Below are 22,824 nucleotides of genomic sequence, written 5' to 3'. Positions count from 1 at the left end.
TTAAGTATTAAAGTAGCATTCACCATTATCTCCAAGTGAATACTCCACCCTGTTTCAAGTAAGAAAATCATTATCTTTGATGAGTTCCAGGAGATGAACCTTTACCATGACTGATACTCAAGTGAGTTAAGAAAACATGATCATCCACTCGGTGTCGTCAACTCTCACTGTGTGTCTTGGGCTGTAAACAAATTTTTTTGTATAGGGTGGGATCTAAATAGCAATTAGATTTAGCTTCTTTATATTCCAAAAATGGTTTTGCTCCCCATTATTAGCTAAGTAGCTTTGGGGTCTCTTTGATCAGATACAGTTTATTCAGTTGTGAAATTGCAAACCTTGGGACCAATAGATTCTATGGAAAACAAGCTGCATATTCTATATGTTCACAATCACATGTCTTTGTTTTAATATTTATAATGTAGCTCTTAGATTAGCTTTCAATTCCAGTTGACAATGGTCTGATATTATCAGTATGAATTTACTTTATTAAATACTAATTTGTGTTGGCTCTTCAAACAGATTGCAATGAAAATATGTTGTGCTACAACTTTGGGGCCGGATTCCTCTTATTAAGAATTCTCCTACTGCTGCAAGGAGAGACTTGACAATATATGTGAGAACTTGTTTTCAGGCATTGTGAACTGTAATGACCCCTCTAAATAAATGAACTCATTTAATTTTTTTCGGGCTTTTTAACCTCATTTAGCTTATTGCCCTGCATTACAGCTGGATTTCTTTACAAGGTTCCTTCACAGGTTCGCTTCTAAGCTCTTTTTTACACTCAGTTAAAGAGCTCAATCTGGAATTGATATTTTTCAGAATGATTCCAGTTTCTTACTTTTCTGCTAAGAGTATTGAGCCTTGTTGTCTGTATAGATTCAGAAGTGCTGATAATTCTCAACAGTCCTGTGTTTTAGCCACTTTTCATAGCAAATATTTGCATTGAGTGTGTGATTGAGGTGGGGACTTCTGTCCACCACTAACATTCACAACAAAAAACTGGGCACTCACAATTTTGATACGATGTGCTCTTCATGCTGGTAAAGTTCCTTGCTGACAGCACATTCTCAAGAAATGCTTTCTTGAGTACTTTCAGATGATTTTGTCATAGTGAAAGCACAGAGAAACACATTCTTTTTTTAGCCATGTATACAGATGTATCAGCTGGACATATTTTTCCTTTCTTAGTTTAGGATGCTCTCGCCAAGTTGATTATCCTTACTGCCAGACGAACTGTGGTTGTCAAATAAGCCAGACACCTTGTTTTCAAATCCCTTCGTAGTCTTTGAACCTCTGAATCCCTGTTCTATCTTTGTAATCTCCTTCAACCTCATAACCCACTGAGAATCTGAACTTTCATTCTGGTCATTTGTGTATTCCTGATCATAATTCCTTCACCTCCAATGGCCAAGGTTTCAACTGTCTGGGCTCCAGGCTTTGGAATGATCTGACTATCCCTCCCCACCTCCCTGGCCCACTTTCTTCCTCTAAGATGCTTTTTAAAATGCACTTCCTTAAGTACACTGAGATGTAGATTATCGGACCCTAGGGATTTATTGATCTTTGATCGCATCAATGTCGCAACCAATATTGATTTTCTTCAGTTTCTCACTCTCATTCGATCCTGTCCCCAATATGCTTAGGCCATAATTTTTGTCCTCTTTTGTGAATATGGAACCGAAGTGTGTATTTAATTGGGCTGGCTTCTCTTTGGTCCCCATTATAACTTCCCCTTTTACTGATCATAAGGGATCTATATTTGTTTTCACTAATCCGCCACAGATTCACTTGCACCTCTACACATATCATCTATTGCATCCTCTGCACCCGATGTGGCCTCCTCTATATTGGGGAGACAGGCCGGCTACTTGCGGAGCGTTTCAGAGAACACCTCTGGGACACCCGGACCAACCAACCCAACCACCCTGTAGCTCAACATTTCAATTCCCCCTCCCACTCCACCAAGGATATGCAGGTCTTTGGACTCCTCCATCGTCAGACCACAACAAAACGATGGTTGGAGGAAGAACGCCTCATCTTCCGGCTAGGAACCCTCCAACCACAAGGGATGAACTTGGATTTCACCAGTTTCCTCATTTCCCCTCCCCCCACCCTGTCTCAGTCAAATCCATCAAATTCAGCACCGCCTTCCTAATCTGCAATCTTCTTCCCGACCTCTCCGCCCCCACCCCAGTCTGACCTATCACCCTCACCTTGACCTCTTTCCACCTATCACATTTCCGACGCCCCTCCCCCAAGTCCCTCCTCCCTACCTTTTATCTTAGCCTGCTGGACAAACTTTCCTCATTCCTGAAGAAGGGCTTATGCCCGAAACGTCGATTCTCCTGTTCCATGGATGCTGCCTGACCTGCTGCGCTTTTCCAGCAACACATTTCCAGCTCTGATCTCCAGCATCTGCAGACCTCACTTTCTCCTCTGATTTATCATAGCCAGCTCATGGCGCATAATATCATTTCAATTATTTCCATTCAACGGTCTAATTTCAGAATCGACAATGTCACACTAAAGACCCTCACACATCCAGGTTATTTTCTCATTACTCAACATCGAGTCTAGATTGGTCTGTTTTCCATTTGATTTTTTAATCAGCATTGTTACTGATTTGACTTGCCCAATCTATATGCAGATTAAAATAATTTGTAATTGTAGCTGTACCTTTACTACTTACATCACTAATTCCTGAAATGATGTTCTACTTCTGCATGATGGATAAGTGGCCTACAATGTAACAAAATGTTAAATTGTTTTGTCATGATTGGTCATTTCCTGTGCATGGGAGGATTTGCTATTTCAGTGCTGACACTGACTCTTAGTATTTTGTTGTTTTGTCTGCCAAATGCAGTAGAGTATTAACTTATTCAGCCTCAAGTAATGTTTAATTATGAAGTAATTCCGTATCTTAAGAAGTGTATTTTCCAAGAAATCTAATCTTCTGTTCTGTGCGGTCAATCTGTGACCTTGAATTTTTATGGATTTTTAAAACTCATTCATGTGTTATTGACCAGGTGAACGTTTATTGCCCATCTCTAATTACCCTTGAGAAGGTGGTGATGAACAGCCAAGTGATGTTGGGAAGAGAGACCCAGTGAAACTGAATGAATAACAATATGTTTGAAACTCAGGATGGTAAGAGTTCAGAGGGGAACTTTACTGGCGATGGTGTTCCTGTAAATCTGCTGCCTTTGTCATTCTAGATGGTATTGAACATTGCTTTGGAAGGTGTTATCTAAGGAACCTTGATGAGTTATTGGTGTGTATCCTGCAGATGATACAAAGTGCTGCTGTGGTGAGGGGAGTAAATGGTTGCTTTGAATTCACGATGTCAAGCTTCTATAGCTTTGTCAGAACAGCACCCATTCAGAAAAGTGGAGACCATTTCATCACACTGCTGACTTGTGCCTTAGAAATGGCAAATGTGCATTGGGAAGTCTTGGGTATCTTGTGAAACAATTAAAGGTGCATGGAGCCAAGAGCAATAGCCACCATTTCAACCTGTTTTTAGATGGGTTGGAGGACAGAGAGCCCAGTCCTAATCCTGTGATGTTGAGAAAGGCTCAGTTACTGAACCAGGCCCTGATCCTGAGCCAACCCCTGAGGACAGTCCCTTCCAAGGTATCAACCTCAATATCCAACCCACAGTTGACCCCACCCACCCCAGCTGGGATAGTAAAGCCTCAATGTGCAGCAGCCCTGATGTGAAAGAGATGGATAAAAGTAGTCCACTTGAGGAAGGCTCCAGTGCAGTGCCCTAGCCCAGAGGTCTTGAATGAGATAGTTCCTTTGCTGAAGCATTCCCTCCAGTGCTTCCACCGAGATGTCATGGAGGAACAAGTCCCCGATAGTCAGAGTCCTCTCATTTAGGCCAGGACACTCCCCCAGCACATGTATTGCACAGAGAGCCTGAATCAAACACTGACCTGACTGTGTTACTGAGGTCAACCCACTCTCAGCTACCCTTCACCTCCTGTCTGTTTTTTTTTCAAATAGCCTAGAGCCTACAGTATTTGTCAGTCTTTGATCTGATCATTTCATAGAATCACTACATTGTAGAAACAAGCCATTTCACCCACCAAGTCTATACCAATCCTCCGAAAAGTAACCCACCCAGCCTCATTCCTGTACCCTATTACTCTACATTTACCCCTAACGTACCCATCCCTGAACAATATGGCAATTTAGTATGGTCAATTCACCTAACCTGCACATCTTTGTAAGAGGAAACCGGAGCACCCGGAGGAAACCCACGGGGAGAATGTGCAAACTCCACACAGACAGTAGCCCGTAGGTGGAATCGAACTTGGACCCCTGACGCTATGAGGCAGCAGTGCTAACCACTGAGCCACCCTGCCACCCATAGCCACAGGGTTGCCCATTAACTGCAACCCCTAGACAACGTATCCATTTTTGTCACACAACAGCTCAGAATCTTGGTCTTACAGCCCACCGTCACATTATCCAAGTATGACTGGTATTGGTCATCAGCAAGCCACATCATGCAACATTACGATTAGTAACCATCGTAATCCTGCACTCTTTTGAAGTCTGTGAAGCTTTGCCATCATTCTCCAGATTTATAACCTCACAACACGGTCTTTGTATCTGCGGGCTTCATTGAATTTTTAAAATTTTGATCACTTTTCATCCTTTCATCATGTTTATTATCATTTCCACAGCACCATTCTGGTGCCTGTAGACTTAAAATTGTTTATCGTTCATTAAACATTTCTCAAAGGCATCCATAGCACTCCAACTCCAAACATTGGGTTAATTCCTGAACAAGAAATTGACAGCAGACCAAATGTTTGAATGATGAGAGGAATTGGGATGAACTAATTCTTTGAAATATGATAGTGACAGATGCTTCCTGGGCCTCTTTCAGGAATCAAGTGGCAAATAGCAGACAGCCCTTCTTGTTATTGTTTACTTCACCTTCGAGAGACCAGTCAAACCCAGAGAGAACCAGCTGGGCTATATGCAGTTCTCTGTTGCCACAGCGGCCAAGTCCAACCAGACCATGCCATAATTTATAGATGCAACAATCAGGTAGACTACTTTGAGGTTGAAAATATCACGGTTATCTGAGAGGGAATGTCATTAGAATACTGTACATGCTTGAAAAAGGCTTAGAGATACCACTCTTAATAAATGTTAGCAAACCAAACAAGTAATTGTGTGCCCTATCCAATGTATTCAGATGAACATGTCTTGTCTGGTTTGTTTGGACAAACATCAAGTTAAACAGTACCATAGAAATCTTGGCCTGGACACTTACATCACCTGAGGGAAAACACTACATCACAATGTCCCAAACATATTAACGATACAGACCCTTCACCAGTGTTGTCTGCCTTAAGCCCCACATACCAACCAGTGCAGGCCTCACTGAATTCATAGACATACACAGAAGAAATGAGATCTTTGTTAACAACAGTTATGAACTCTGACAGATTTTAGGAGATTATCTGGAAAAGTTTGATGCTGTTATTGAAGTTCTACCAGAAAAATTATAAACGTTCCAGACACATTGACTAATGCACAAAAAAAATCATGATGATAATCCAGCAAACAGAAAATATAAAAAGGCGTTAAAGAAATTGAAGATACCAATTGATGGGATGACTCGTTTAAATATACAAATTTTTTTGGATTCACCTGCTATCACACCTCAGTGTGTTCTGCATTTTATTTGCTTCAATATTTATAACCTCCTGGCAGTAAAATGTTTCAGTGGAAAAGGGAACTCACTAAGTTCCTGAATGTACAATCAATGCTGAACAGGCACGAGCAGAGACTCCTGCTCAGCCAACATCAGGTACCTTAATTTCTTGTGTATAATATCCCAAACAACTTGTAAATAAATAACCGCTGCTCTCCAGATTCTGCATTACCACGTACATAGTTATTTGTGCAATATTTCAGAATTGACTAATGAATGTTTTCCTTCATTGTTCTTTTCCATTGTTATTTCATTAACAGTATTATTATAAGATAGCGTAGATTAGTGTTAGTGTTCCTTTGTCTGGAAACCTGGTGGTTAACTGTGTAATGACTTCGGCAACTGCAATCCAACTCACTTGATGCTCACTGAATGAACAGAAAGGAATGTGGTCAGGTAACCAATGACCTCCAGGATTATTTCAGAAATATTGATATTTTTCATGCCCATGGATAAGATCTCAAAATGGGGAAGCCAAGTTTAAATGTAACTGGACTCTGCAAATTGCAAATTGCAGAGCTGAACCAGACATTATTCATGCAACCAGAACTTGGACAATCAAAGTCCTGTTGAAATCAGATAGGCCTGGAGCCACCTGGCCCTGTGCTAATGGCCATTTCTCAGAATGAACTGTTGTTTATGTATCCAGTGAACCTGCTTGGTGGCATACTGTTCAGTAGGAGGCTAGAGGCATTGTGTGTCAAGGACAGTTCAAAACCATGTTCTGTCACATCTAAAAATAGAAGGTAGTCCCCTTATAGGATCTTCCTGCCCCCCATTTGATGCTAGCATTGGACACAGGACACAGATTTTGGAATCTTCGAGAAAGACGTGATCAGGGTGAATAAAAGGGGCAAATTGGAGTCACAGCTCACACTTCTTCTTGGAGCTTCATCAACAGTGCCTTCAGAGAGGACCTTCGACTGGTAACAAGCTGCACAGCTTCTCCAGCTCCTAGTACCTCATGGGGAGCACAACCAGGCTGGCCAGACCCAGAGAGACCACCTCAGTGAGACACCTCAAAGACCGGACCTAGATGACAGGATAAGCCCAAATCGACAATCGCAAGATCCTGAATCATTAGCCAACCCTCAAAGTCTGAGGAACAGCCTTATCAAGGAGTACTATCAGTTCTTTCAGACTTACAATTCAAATACAGTGGTACAGTCTTGTGGAGATGGTGATGTGAATTCTCTGAAGTGTGTCAAAAGTAGATTTGAGACTGTTCACTTAGAGATTTAAGACAGTTTACTGAAAAGTTGTGTGAAGAGATTGCTGGAGTTTGATAGACCTATATTAAAGTACAATAGTAGAGACTGATAAAATTATTATTCCTTGATGAAGTGTTCAATAATGTTGTGCTGAACCTTCCCTTGATTATTGTCCCCTTTGTCCCTCACTGCGTAATGTGCCAGAGTTAAAAGGTGTGACTGCAAACTGTGACCACCCTCTGTCTTGCCTCCTTCAGTAGAGCATGCTGTGTCACAACTGAATTAACATATTGTGTCCCCTGTCCCCACCAAAATAGTTTAGACACCTCACGCAGCACTAGCAAACGCTCCCACAAGGATGTTGTTGCCAGTCTGGTTCAGGTGCAGACCACCTCATTTGGAAAGGTCCCACCTTCCCTAGAAACAGTTCCAGTGATCCAGGAATGTAACCCTCTCCTCTCCTGCATGAATTCTTGAGCCACGCATTCATCTGCTATATTCCCCTATTTCTGTACTTGTTAGCTCGTGGCATCAATAGTATACCCAAGATTCCAAACTTTGTGATCCTGCTTCTTAAACTATTGCCCAGCTCCCTGAACGCTTGGTGCAAGGCCTTATCACTCATTCCACCTTTGTCAATATGTACTAATATGTACCATGACCTCTGTCTTATCACACTCTTATTTCAGGATGCCCTGCAGCTGCTCAGTGACATGCCTAATCCCTCATACTTCCTTAGTCTTACAAGTTCAAATTATCCCTAAATAGCTTCGCACTTCTTTAAAATAACTGCAAGTTAGGGAGAGTTCCTTAAACTTGTTCCCTTAATAGCCAATCTGCTCACTGATTTTCAATCTGAATTTCTTTTCCTCTTTCAGGATGAGTGAATTTATTCTCAGATGTAAACTCACTGTGAACTTCCCCCACAGGGTCCAACTCTCAAGTAAGTCAGCCCAGATCCTCAGCTGTAACCTTTTATACACACTGCTCCATGTATCTCAGCCACGGCTCCAACATTATCCCAGTCCAGAGAACCATGGATGTCTAGGAATATTCAGGACTGAATAAAAAGGAAAAGAGAAATGACAGTTACAAAGGGAGCAAACTAATGGACGTCCCAGGGAGTATAGAACTGCAGGGGTGAATTTAAGAAAGCAATTAGGAGAGCAAAGAGGGACATGAGAATATCCCAAGATATTTTACAAGTATATCAAGGGAAAGAGAATAACCAGAGACAGAGTAGGGACCATGAGGTCAATCTGAACATGAAGCTGGAGAACAGTGGCACATTTAAATAAATACTTCATATCTGTCTTTTCTCGAGAAAGGGAGGATGCATGTGTGGAAATCAAGGAGACAGACTGTGAAGTTTGTGGCTGAAAATGTGTTGCTGGAAAAGGCTTATGCCCGAAATGTCGATTCTCCTGTTCCCTGGATGCTGCCTGACCTGCTGCGCTTTTCCAGCAACACATTTTCAGCTCTGATCCCCAGCATCTGCAGACCTCACTTTCTCCTGTGAAGTTTGTGGGCAGATTGATAAAAGAAGTGAGGAGATACTAGAAATTTTGGAGGATTTACAAGTGTGCACATCTGAGGTCTGGTAGGTTGTGTTGTAGTTTGTTGAACCAAATTTTTAAATTTCCTCTGGCCACAGGAAAGTGCCAGAGGATAGGAGGACAACTAATGTGGTTCAACTTTACAAGAAAAGCAGTAGTGATAGATGAGGAAAGTATAGATCAATGAATCTATTGGAGAAAATAGTGAACGAGAAAATTAATTCCCATTTAGAGAGGCAAGGTGTGATCAGGAATAGTCAGCATGGTTTTGTCAGAAGGAGGTAGTGTCGAACAAATCTGGTGGAATACTTCAAGGAGATGACTGAGTATTTGGATGAGGATAGTGCAATTGATGTGGTTTATATAGATTTCAGCAAGGCCTTTGATAAGGTGCCACATGGGATCCAGGGTAACTTGGTAAGATGGATCCAAAATTGGCTCAGTGATAGAAGTCAGATGGTGTTGATAAAAGGCTGTTTGTTGGGTTGGAGCACTCTTTGCAGTAGTGTATCATAGAGATTGGTGACGGGTCCAGTATTAATTTGTGATATTCATAAATGATGTAAATGAAAGTATGGGGCTGATGATAAGTAAGTTTGTGGATGACACAAAGTCCGGCCAGATGGTTGGCAGCGAGGAGGAAGCTCTTAGGTCGCAGGAGGATATGACCAGATTGGTCAGATAAGCAGATCAGTGATGACTGGAATTTCACCTTGTTAAATGTGAAGTGTGAAATTTTGGAATAGAGAACAAGGCAAGGGAACACTCAAGAAATGGCAAGACACTAGGAAGCTCAGAGGAACAGGGGCACCTTGGGATGTTTATCCACAGATTCCTGAAAGTGTCAGGACAGGTTAATAGGGTAGTTAAGAAGGCACATGGAATGCTTGCCTTTATCAGTTGTGGCATAGATTATAAAAGCAGGGAGGTCATGTTGAAATGGTACAGAATTTTGGTTAGGGTTAAAAAGTGTGGTGCTGGAAAAGCACAGCCGGTCAGGCAGCATCTGAGGAGCAGAAGAGCTCTTCATCAGGAAGAGCTTGTGCTTGAAATGTTGATTCTCCTGCTCCTCAGCTGCTGCCTGACTGGCTGTGCTTTTCCAGCACTGCAATTTTTTTACTCTGATCTCCAGCATCTGCAGTCCTCACTTTCTCCCAGAACTTAGTTAGGCCCCAGTTGGGGTTCTGCTTGTTATTCTGGACACCACATTGTAGAAAGATTATGATTGTACTTGAGGGAATGCAAAGGAAATTCAACAGGACTTTGTTGGGAATGGAGAATTTCCGCTATGCCATGAGGCTGGATAAGCTCAGGCTCTTTTCTTTAAACCAGAGAAGATTGAGAAGGGAGCTGCTAGAGGTGTGCAAAACTATAAGGGACATGGATAGGGAGACTAGAAAACAGGTATACTCTTTAATTGTGGGGTCAATAAAAAAAGGGACCATAATCCTGAAGTAAAAAGCAGGAGGTTTAGAGGTAATTTGAGGGAAAACCTTTTCACCTGGGGATAGTGGGATCCTGAAATGCGTTTCCTCAGAGGGTAATTGAGTGAGGAAGTTTCACAACTTCTAACCATTACTTGAATGAGTAAATGAAGTGTCATAACATTCAAGGCTACGAGCTGAGTGCTTGAAAGTAGGAATGGTGACGACAGTTTTTTGGTGAAACATCTCGACGGGCCAAAGGGCCTCTTCTGTACTGTATGATTCTATGATTTAAAGTTGTAACTCACATGTAATCAGAATATTCTTTCGCCTGGCATGAATGGACTTTTACCACAGTTGTTATCTTGAGGTATTGAAGAAATAATTCCACGGCAGCCTCCATGTTGTATGAAATGCAGAGAGAAAGAGAGTTGTGTGCGTGTGTGTGTCTGTGTGTGTGTGGGTTGCCTTAATATCTAGTAATATGTGTACACTATGAGATGTGGGTATGTACTTGCGGTAACTCTAAGTGTGTGAGGATGAAGTGAAGGTGAATGTTTGCTATCTCCTAATTGATAGAGTTTTGTTTGCAGACTGGTAGAGCTGTGGTGAACTGTGCAATGAGTGAAGCTAATGCACTGTTGCTAGGATATCACATTTGCAGATTCTTTCACAAATCTTGTGTGTTCATGTGAGTTCACATAGCATTTGTCAGGTGGCAGCTAGGTCCTCAGAATGTTGAACACCATGAATATTTTCTGAACTTGCTAATGGAACAATGCCTGGCTCTCTGCAGACACATGATATCACTCCTCCTTTCCATCATCTCTCCTGGAACTTCCAGCACATTATCCAAGACTTGAAGTTTTCTGTGTGCAATGATGTTCCATTTCTCTGTATTTCACAGTTCAGAATCAGTTTTAGAACAACTTCCAATACCTGCTTTAGCCACAATATATTAACCAACACACATTATATTAAGTCACAGACTTGTTTTACGCAGGCTTGTTTCAATTGGCGTTAGCCTCTTATAATTTTGGGTCTCTTTGTCATGTGTACAGTTGTTAGTAAGTACCATGCTTCGCACTACCTGATCACTATAATCTATAGTCAGTAAGAAGTTGGTGAACCGGCTGCATCACATTGTGCAAGTAACACATGCCCATTTGTCCTAGATGCCTTGCTTAGGGGCTATCACCTGTGGATTCCCTCACGCTTACTTTAGAATTATCAAAGAGCAGTAGTGAATACTTCTTTTACTCAACTGCCTTGCTGAATGATGCTTAATGCAATTAAAATGACAGGAATAACTTGCCAATAAAGCAGCAAAAGAGCTATAATTGTGTTAGTTTTCTATTAGTAAGTCTTGCATTGTGTCTTAATAACATTAGACAATGAAACCTTCTCACCAGTTAAATCACAAATCCGAAATCCTTGATCTGTCCTCACCTATAATTCCATATACCTACCATCATTTAATTTAACCCTCTTTTTAATTTACCTTTTCACTGGCTGTAGCAGCTAATGTGGTTAGGTCTCCATAGAGAATTAAAACTCACTGTGATTACGTTCTTTGGGTCGATCAATTTTCAATATGTAACTGACAGAAACAGAAATCTGGCAGAAATTACTGTGATGGTAACAGAATGGAATAACATTGCAGTGTTATTTCTGGAAGGACATAACACAAACAATAGTCACAATGTGACAGCAGTTACATGAAAACAAGATCAAACTCAATTTGTTGCCATATAAATCCTGAGATCTGTTTATTTTCATTGAAACATATGTTACCCTACACAGCGAATCATCAGTCCTTCCTCTAACCTAACCCAAATGTTGAGAACAAAGTATAAATTAGGAAGCTGATAGAAATCTGCCCCTTTCTTGTCAGGAGAATTAGATTTATATCAAGCTTTAGAAAGTTATGGTACAGAATGAGGCCAAAATCTGTCTGCCAGCTCTTTACTAAAACTATTCAAATGTAATTGTTCTGCCCTGCTTTCAGGCATCATTGCATCATGTGACTGCATCTTCTCCATGGAGCAGGGAAGGTTAAGAGCAGGCCTAATAAAAATAATCAAAGTTATAAGGGGTTTTGATGGAACATGTTAGAAAATTGGTTTCCTCTTGCAAAACGGTTGTTAGCCAATGGAGGTAGATTTAAATAATCAGAAAATAATCAAATGGAAAATAAGGATGAATTATTTCTCACAAAGGGTTGCAAAGATTAGAAAATCATCACCTGAAAAGAGAATGGATTAGTTTCTGCAAGTTTGTTCAAAAAAACAATTAGTTGAAACTTTATTGCTGGAACAGCACAGCAGGTCAGGCAGCATCCAGGGAACAGGAGATTCGACATTTCGGGCACAGGCCCTTCTTCAGGAATGAGCAGAGAGTGTTCAGCAGGAGAAGATAAAAGGTAGGGAGGAGGGACTTGGAGGAGGGGCATTGGAAATGTGATAGGTGGAAAGAGGTCAAGGTGAGGGTGATAGGTCGGAGTAGGATGGAGGCGGAGAGGTCAAGAAGAAGACTGCAGGTCAGGAAGGCGGTGCCGGGCTGGAGGGATTCGGCTGAGACAAGGTGGGGGGAGGGGGGATGAAGAAACTGGTGAAGTCCAAGTTCACTTGGACTTGGACTTCACCAGTTTCTTCATCCCCCCTCCCCCCACCTTGTCTCAGCCGAATCCCTCCAGCCCGGCACCGCCTTCCTGACCTGCAGTCTTCTTCTTGACCTCTCCGCCTCCATCCTACTCCGACCTATCACCCTCACCTTGACCTCTTTCCACCTATCACATTTCCAACGCCCCTCCTCCAAGTCCCTCCTCCCTACCTTTTATCTTCTCCTGCTGAACACTCTCTGCTCATTCCTGAAGAAGGGCCTGTGCCCGAAACGTCGAATCTCCTGTTCCCTGGATGCTGCCTGACCTGCTGTGCTGTTCCAGCAATAAAGTTTCAACTTTGATCTCCAGCATCTGCAGACCTCACTTTCTCCTCAAAAAAACAATTAGGCAGGTACATGTATCAGATTAATTTACCTGTCTAAAGTAAGAAACCTGCAGTATGGGACTAAATTCAGCAGTTCATCCAAAATGCCAGCACATCATGTGAACATTGATGAAGCAAACTGAAGATGGTTGGGCTCAGGACAACATACAGAGGGAAGTTAGGGACATTTCTTGTGCAGTTATGGTACCCCTACCTCTGAGTCTGGAGAGGCCCGGGCTCAAGTCCCATCTGCTCCAGAGGTGTGTCATTCCATCTCTGAATAGGTTGGTTATAAACTACCTACAGAGACAGTCGATTACCTGAATATTGGATTATCTTTCAAGATCGCAACATCCCTATGCTTGGCTAAACTAGGTTATCCGGCATTCAATTATCTGGAATTTGATTAACCAAACAAAATACTCCCCACCCGTGTCCTTCGGATAATTGGGTTCCTCTGTATACCTACGCTGAGGAAAATCCTGCATTGAAGTTCTCAGACTGTGATGAATGCTCACCAGCTAACTTGCTTTGTGCCACGCAGGGTTCCAGTCAGCACTGAGTTTCCCCCCTGATTCCCAGTCTCTCCATGGAACTCCATGATGCTACACTTGATCAAATGTTGCCTTGATGTTATGGGCAGTCACATTTCCCTCAGATTTGGAATTCAGCCTTTTTGTTCATTTTTGGACCATGGCTGTAATGAGGTCAGGAGCTGAGTGGCCCTGGCAGAACTCAAAACTGTATCAGCAAGTAGGGAATTCCGAAGAAAGTTCTGCTTCGTAGTTCTGCTAATGTCACTTTATTAATGATCAAGATAGGGTGGTTCATAAAGTGTGCCATAGTGATTTCCAAAGACTGCTGGTGATTGGGGGATGGGGTTCGCTGGGGCAACAGGTTGTGTATGCCTGGGAAGAGTGGGATAAAACATACGAACTAGAAGATTTACCTTAGCTAATCTCGTGAAGCCATTAAATATTTTTCGGCATTTCAGCTGCATCCTGCACTTGGCTTTTACATATTCTGTGACCTTTGTCTACTTGCGCAGGGCAGTCTGATTGGTTATCTTCCTCACATACATAAATAAAACATTTCCCATCTTCCTGCCAATCACCTCCAGCAAAACCATCAACAGAACATGCAAAAACCTTGTAGCTTCTGCTCTGTCTGCTATATTCCATAATCTTTACTGACAGTTATTGTAGTCAGAACCTCTTCTTCAAAAAGAGGAGACTAACTTAAACAATCTGAATTCCTTTGATTAGGTGAGCTCCAAAGAACAAGGAATGTGACAGCGTGTTTGACATACTTTCATGAGGAGCACAAACTTGGAGCTGTCTTTGTGGTCATATGATCAGCTGCAGTCTCAGATCAATATGCTTTCTATAAATGAAAACACTGTTACATAATTTCTGCATTATTTCATAGATTATGGAGTATTATGTCTTCTTGAAAAATATCCATTTAAAAAAACTACAGGCAGGGACAACACCATTAACTGTATATTTTAATATCAAGAAGTTAAGTCATAATTCTATCACAAGATTTTTGAGGTTATGTGTTACAAAATGCATATTATAAATACCTTTTGTAAGGGTTAGCAGGCAGCCCAGAACTACACACTGATAAAAAAAACAGAGATCTGCATTGCGGTTATTTCCTGAAATGATGGTTTCAAAATATTTATCTCTACAGTTCCACAATTCTGACTTGCCCAACTGCACACTGCTCAAGGAAACAGTGACAACGATACAACATAGTTAATGTGGTAAAATGTCTCAAGACATTTCATAGGAATGTCCACAGTCAAAGTCTGACACCACGGCATGACAAGATGTTTCAGCAAAATGATATGGGCCAGGGATTTATATGGTGCTTGAGGTTCTGTACACCAAACAAAAGCCAATGGGTTGGTGGTGGGGCATCTCAGTGGTTATTGGACCCTAACCTAATTTTTGATGGAGCAGGAAATGAACAGATGCGAGCATTTCCAGCCTTTAAGAGAGAAGTCCAGTCTTCAAATAATCAACCATATGGATTAGGAACAGGAGCAGGTGACTAGTACCTAGAATGTGCTCCACCCCTCACCAAGGTGATCTATTGCTCCAAATTTGCATTAAATCACAAAAGCCTTCCATGCTCTTATTTATAAAGAATTTATCAACATTTGTCTTAAAAATATTCAAAAACTCTGATTCCACCATGTTTCGAGTAACTGAGATTCCAATATTCCTACCCCTCTGTGTAAATAAATTTCTCTTCATCACTGTCTTAAATGGAAAACCCTTATTCTTAAACAGAGATGCCACCAATTCTGGATTCTGCTGGAAGTGGAATAATTCTGTGCATCCAGACTGAGGACAACAAATGCCAGGGATCACAATGGGTCCGACAACATCCGTGCAGAGAGAGCAAGCTAACATTTCGAGTCTAGATGACTCTTCATCAGAGCTGAAGTAAAGTGTGGAGGGGACAGCATTTATGCTCCAGTTCTTTGAGGGGGGGGGGGAGGCACTAGGGGTAGTGGGTATAGGGTGCCGGTGAAGAAAAGGTGTTGAGAGTTCAGATTAAGTGATTGGAATGTGAGGATGGTAGAACAGTGATGTGTCTCCTGCCAGACTGAAAGGAGACTAAGTGGGATTTGGGGGGATGGGAGGACATGAAAACAAGCTAAAAGAAAAGGAAGAAATATTCACAATTTAGAGGTGTTGAACTCAATATTATGTCCAGAAGGCTGTAAAGTGGTTAGGCTGAAGATGAGATGTTGTTGATTCAGTTTGCACTGTGATTCACTGGAACACTGCAGCATGCTGAGGACAGATATGTGGGTATGTGAGCAGGATGCTATTTTAAAATGACTGGCTATGGGAAGGTCTGGGTCTTGTTTGTGCACAGACTGGAGTTGGCATTTGGTTACCCCAATGTAGAGTAGGCCACTCTGGATGCAGTGAATACAATAGACAAGATTGGAGAAGGTACAGGTGAAAAGCTGCTTCACCTGGAAAAACTGTTTAGGCCTTAGATGTTGAGGAGGAAGGGGGTGAAGGGGTAGGTGTTGCACTTTCTGCAGATTCATGGGAAGGTACCGTGGAAAGGGGGTTGTGGAATGAGCAAGAGTGTCCTGGGGAGAACGATTCCTCAAAATGCAGACAGGGAGAATGAGGGGAAAATGTGTTTGGTCGTGGCATTCTGCTGGAGTTGTCTGAAATGGTGGAAAATGATCCTTTGAATGCGGAAGCTGGTTGGATGAAAAGTGAGGTGAATGGAAATCTGATCACAAAGTTGTGAGTGATGGGAAGGAGTGAGGACAGAAGCATGGGTGATAGGTCAGATGTGGTTGAGGGCCTTGTCAACCACAGTGGGCGGGAAACCATGGTCATGGAAAAAGGAAGCCATTTTAGCAGCACTGTTTTGGAAAGTGGCATCTTCTGAAGAGATACGATGTAGAAGAAAGGAACTAGGGGAATGGGATGGAATGCTTACAGGACGTGGAGTGTGATGAGCTATAGTGAAGGTAGCTATGTGAGTCAGTAACTTTATAGTGGATGGCAGTGGACAGTTTATTTTCCGAAATTGAGACAGAGAAGTGAAGGAAAGGGAGAGAAGTGTCAGAAATGAAAGTTATAGAAGGATGGAAGTTGGAGGCAAAGTGAATGAAGTTTTCAAGGTCCTGCAGGAGCATGAAGTGGCACTGAAGCAGTCATCAGTGTACCAGAAAAAGAGTTATGGGAGGGGGGTCAGTGCAAGATCGGAACAAGAATCGTTCCACGTACCCCATAAAGAGGCAGGGCATAACGGGGACCCAAGCAGATTACCATAGCCATTCCTATGACTTGGCAGAAATGAGATGAATTAAAGGAGAAATTGTTCAGTGAGAGAACAAGTTCAGCTCGGCAAGGGAGATTGGTGGTTGATGGGGATTGTTCAGGCCTCTGGTCAAGAATGAAGCGAGCTCTCAGACCATCCTGGTCAGGAATGGAGGTACAGAGGAACCTCAATTATCCGAACGAGACGAGCGGGCACTACGTCTTTCGGATTATTGATTGTTCAGTTAATTGATTTCCCCTGGGGCTCGGAGTTTTATGTGATGTCTGCTCCCCATTTGGGAGACTAGACAAAAGCACAATATGTGCGAGACCTTGTCGCCCCCCCACCCACCACCACCTGCCCGCACCCCCTAATCCTGTCTGGTCCCAGTCCACCCCTCGCCCACACACCCCCAACCTCATCCTCTCCCATCCCTACCCCCCACCTGCCCGGCCACAACCTCGTCTGCTGCCACCTGCCCCCACGCCCACATGTCCCAACCCCGTCTGCTCTCACCTCGCCAATCTGCCGGAGGGCATGAGAGGAATCATGGATATAGCTGGACAGGATCCGGACAAGTGGAGAGAGGATGGAGTCAAGGTAGGAGAAAATGAGCTGGGTAAGGCAGGAACAGGCTGATACAATGGGCCTACCGGTACAGACTGGTTTGTGGTTTATAATTTAGGAACAAACTACTGCAGATGCTGGAATCCTATATTCTTGACATTCAACCTGTCATAGATCCTACATATTTCCATCAAGTTATTTTGTACTCTTCTACGCTCCAGCAGATACAACCCTAAACTGTCCAACTTTTCTTCATAAGAAATGCTATGCACTCCAGGGCACTCACTGAGCTAACTATACCCCTTTGTAACCTCCTTATGTTCTCTTCACAACTTACTTTCTTACCTATTTTTGAGTCTTTGGAAAATTTAGCAACCATTCTCTAGCTAAATGACCCAAGTCATTTAGAGTCATAGAGTCATAAAGATGTACAGCATGGAAACAGACCCTTCGGTCTAACCTGTCCATGCCGACCAATCTAGTCCCACCTGCCAGCACCCGGCCCATATCCCTCCAAACCCTTCCTATTCATATACCCATCCAAATGCCTCTTAAATGTTGCAATTGTACCAGCCTCCACCACATCCTCTGGCAGCTTATTCCATACATGTACCACCCTCTGTGTGAAAATGTTGCCCCTTAGGTCTCTTTCCCCTCTCACCCTAAACCTATGCCCTCTGGTACTGGACTCCCCGACCCCAGGGAAAAGACTTTGTCTATTTATCCTATCCATGCCCCTCATAATTTTGTAAACCTCTATAAGGTCAGCCCTCAGCCTCCAATGCTCCAGGGAAAACAGTCCCAGCCTGTTCAGCCTCTCCCTATAGCTCAGATCCTCCAAACCTGGCAACATCCTTGTAAATCTTTTCTGAACCCTTTCAAGTTTCACAACATCTTTCCGATAGGAAGGAGACCAGAATTGCACGCAATATTCCAACAGTGGCCTAACGTTGTTCCCGATGCGGTCTCCTCTACATTGGGGAGACTGGGCGCCTCCTAGCAGAGCGCTTCACGGAACATCTCTGGGACACCCGCACCAATCAACCACACCGCCCCGTGGCCCAACATTTCAACTCCCCCTCCCACTCTGCCGAGGACATGGAGGTCATGGGCCTCCTTCACCGCCGCTCCCTCACCACCAGACGCCTGGAGGAAGAACGCCTCATCTTCTGCCTCGGAACACTTCAACCCCAGGGCATCAATGTGGACTTCAACAGTTTCCTCATTTCCCCTTCCCCACCTCACCCTAGTTCTAAACTTCCAGCTCAGCACTGTCCCCATGACTTGTCCGGACTTGTCCTACCTGCCTATCTCCTTTTCCACCTATCCACTCCACCCTCTCCTCCCTGACCTATCACCTTCATCCCCTCCCCCACTCACCCATTGTACTCTATGCTACTTTCTCCCCACCCCCACCCTCCTCTAGCTTATCTCTCCACGTTCCAGGCTCACTGCCTTTATTCCTGATGAAGGGCTTTTGCCCGAAACGTCAATTTCGAAGCTCCTTGGATGCTGCCTGAACTGCTGTGCTCTTCCAGCACCACGAATCCAGAATCTGGTTTCCAGCATCTGCAGTCATTGTTTTTACCACAATGTCCTGTACAGCTACAACATGACCTCACAACCCCTGTGCTCAGTACTCTCACCAATAAAGGAAAGCATACTAAACGCCTTCTTCACTATCCTATCTACCTGCAACTCCACTTTCAAGGAGCTATGAACCTGCACTCGTATGAATTGTAATAAGTTGAGACCTCAACATTAATTCCTGCAGCACTCTGGTCATTATATCTTACCAATAAGAAGGTGATACATTTATGCCTATTATCCATATCCTGATAGCTAGCCAATCTTTTATTCATATCAATTATTCACAATACCATGAGATCTTACTTTCCACAATAAACTTTGATATGACCTTATCAAATGCCTCACGTTGTTTTCGCAAAGAAGTCAAAAAAGTTGATTAAACAGTATTTCCCTTTCACAAACTCACATTGAGTCTACCTGATTGTCTTGGTTCCATGTATGTGCTATAACATACTTAATAATAGGTTCTAACACCATTTCTCTGACCGATGTTAAGCTAACTGGCTAATAGTTTCCTGCTTTCTGTCTCCCTCCCTTTTTTGAATACAGGGCAAATTTGTTGTTTTTTAATTTAATGGAACCTTCCCTTAATCTCGCATGTTTTGGAAAATTAAAATTATTTTTAACCTATTTAAATTAACCAGTTGACTATCAACTCAACATTTTTTTCAGACTCCAGGATGAAATCAATCAATGTATAAACTCACAACTCCAATAATTTACTCAGTCGCACTTCTCTGCTGATTGTGATTTTCCTCAGTTGCTCCCTCTCTGCTGTTTCCTGATTTATAGTTATTTCTGTAACGATACGTATACTATGTATAATTAAGACTGATGCTGTTCATCTGTCAGCTCCTTATTTTCCATGAATAAATCCTCAGACTCATTTTCTATAGGACCAACAGCCATTGTGTTAGCTCTTTTGCTATTTTAACTATCTGTGGAAATTCTTTTTAATATACTTCATGCTGGCTTTTTCTTGTACTGTAATTTTCCCAACTTGTTTATCATGAATCATTCTTTTCTAATAATTTTAATATTCTGGTCAAACTTCTGATCTGGCATTCATATGACTGCATGCTTTTTCTTCTGAGAATATCTTCGTCTTTATTAGTTAGCCATGGATTTGAATCATAGAATCCCTACAGGGTGGTAGCAGGCCATTCAGCCCATCATGTCCACACTGATCCTCAAACAGCAGACCACCCAGACCCACTCCCCTACCTTATCCTTGTAACTCTCCATTTCCCATCACCAATCCACCTAACCTGCACATCTTTGGACATTGGGAAGAATCTGGAGCATTCAGAGACCCATGCACACATGGTGAGAATCCGCACAGTCAGTTGCCTGAGGATGGAATTGAACCTGCATCCTGGCACTGTGAGGCAGCAGTGCTGACAACTGAGCCATGGTTGTTGGGGGTCTTTGGCTAAAAAGTGCCCAATTAGGTGTGCCCCACCTTCAGGAAAGAAGCTAATAAAGTACTGGCAGTCTCCTCACATGGCAGTTGGTCTGCTGGCAATTTGCTACTGCTGGTAAGAAGCGGCCCTAACCTGGCCATTCAATTATCACTGGTTTGGAGGGCCATCTATCAGCTTCACTGCCTCTGTGAAAAAGATCTGCAAGACTCAGAAAGCAATGGGTATGTCATTGTCATTCTCCCATCCAATTCTTTGGCTCTTCTGCCTCCCAGGATAGTCCATGAGATCTCATGTTATGAAGCATTTTCAAGGAAGATGAAGAGGTGGAAATATTTGGAAATTCAGAGCTTAAAGCTTAGGATGCTGAAGGATGCACAGCAGGCTAGAATCAGAGAAGCACAGAGATCACAGCAGGATGTACGGCTGAAAAAAAGTCACAGTTTGGGAGGAAGTTAGTATAGAAATATTATAACTGACCTGTTGGTGGCCAGGAGCTAAAGAATGTCAGGCTAATGGGTGAACCGGACTTGGTCCAAATTAGATTAGGAGCAGCGGATTTACAGTACAGGAAGTTCCACAGATTCACTTTCCTCTAAAAGAAAAAATATCCTCCTTAACTAAGTCTTAAAAGAGTGACCCTTATTCAGATGTTATAACATTGTGACCTAGACTGTCAAAACTCTTGTATTGATCTCAAGATAGTTTTCCAATCACAGGTCCATTCCATGATTAAGTCTTCATCATTCCACCTCTGTTGCATTACATAACCCTGGTCTGGTTTTGATTAACTGCCACTGAAACCCCAATTATGTTACCTTTAGATTAGATAATTTCAATGCTCTAGTTACTCAGTTCCTATTCACCACCCTTTATAAACTAGTGTTGGTAGGAAGAGACTCTATTGGCTGAATGGCCTGTTTTAATTTTATGTTTTATGGTCTTATGGGTCAGCTTCAGGGAGCTGTCAAGAAGTGGGGTGGAGTTAGTGGCTCAGGAACAGAACTTGTGACAGAGACTGAAGTAAGTAGTTGATTGAAATTTCTGCTCATCCAATGTTAAAAACAGCTGAGAGTCCAGGGAGGTGGTGGTGAAGCCAAGCTAAATATAACCAGCATACATATGGAACCTAACATGACTTTGGATATGGAGCAACAAGTAGAAAAGAAATAGAAGAGGGACAAGAATGATGATGAGGGATAGATTGCTATTGTTACCATCATATAGGATACTATTTGTGGTTTTAATAAAGGCTGTTTCAGCGGGGTGGAAGTCAGATTAGATGATTAACACCAGTTGTCTGCTCTATCCATTCAAATTTACATCCAGTCTTGAAAAATTTCATCCTGGAAGTTTTAAAACTAATTTAAGGGATGTAGATGCCACTGGGTAGGCCAACATTTATTTCCCAGCTCTAGCTGTATGCAGGGCAATTAAGAGTCAACCACAGCTTAGGTCAGGACTCATATGTAGGCCAGACCAGGTGAGGATGAAAGATTTGTTTTCCTAAACACATCGGTGAACTAATCAGTTTTTTTATGTAAATGGTTGCATGATCATCATTAAGTTATCAATTTTTATTCCAGATTTTATTTCAACTGAATTCAAATTTCATCATCTGCTATGTGGGATCCACCTCTCTGGAAAACTCACCTGGGATTCTGGATTATTACACGGATGACATTACCACTATACCACCACCTGCCCAGTTGGTACAACAACAGTGAATTTGTGCATTCTCTTCAGGATTCCTAAAAATAACAATTCATAATTATTGAGAGCTATGTTCATGTAGAAAAATTACCCAAAATACCTCATAGAAAAATGGAAAGGATTGCCTTCTGATCCAAAGGAAAGGTGAGACTAAAGCATTTGGACCAAATGAGATAAATTTGAAGAAGGATCTTAAGGAAGGTTTGGGAAAAGGTAAGATTTATGAAAGGATATGACTGGTTGAGGCTTGAAAGTCATAAGGTAAAACACGAAGAGGTTGGAGTAGAAATGAGATCTTGAATTGAGTTGAAAGGTGTTTTTTTTTTGCAAGAATTCAAACAACCTAACTATTGAACTGAGATTAAAAAAAAATATGCATTGGATAAGGGAAACTTCAAATTCATGAGCATGTTATCTCAGTTTGATTCAATTTAGAAGTTAAACTGAGTTGCATCAGCCAGCCCCACCTATTCCCTTTTCTATATTCACTACAAAGAGTTTTCAAGAAACTTCCTTGGAAACTTCGTGTGACTAGCATTTCAAATTTGTACTATTAAAAATAGAGTTCTTACATTATTGTAAAATAATACAACCTTAATTATTGATGTCTTCTTTTACCCTTTAGTATATTGAAAGAACATAAGAACTTAAGGACAGGAGTGAGTAGGTCTAACAACCTCTTGAGTCAGTACCACCATTCAATAAGATGTGCCATATCAAGCATTACAGAGACCTCTGATGACTTCGTTGTTGTAATACACTTGCATGCCACAGATACTCCTTCATGTTCATTTAAATCACAGCTGATCTT

The sequence above is a fragment of the Chiloscyllium plagiosum genome, unplaced genomic scaffold, assembly GCF_037043375.1.
Source record: "Chiloscyllium plagiosum isolate Xiang-an unplaced genomic scaffold, Cpla_swu_hap1 HiC_scaffold_4, whole genome shotgun sequence".
Classification (NCBI taxonomy): Eukaryota; Metazoa; Chordata; class Chondrichthyes; order Orectolobiformes; family Hemiscylliidae; genus Chiloscyllium; species Chiloscyllium plagiosum.
Note: the sequence above shows the minus strand (reverse complement) of the source record.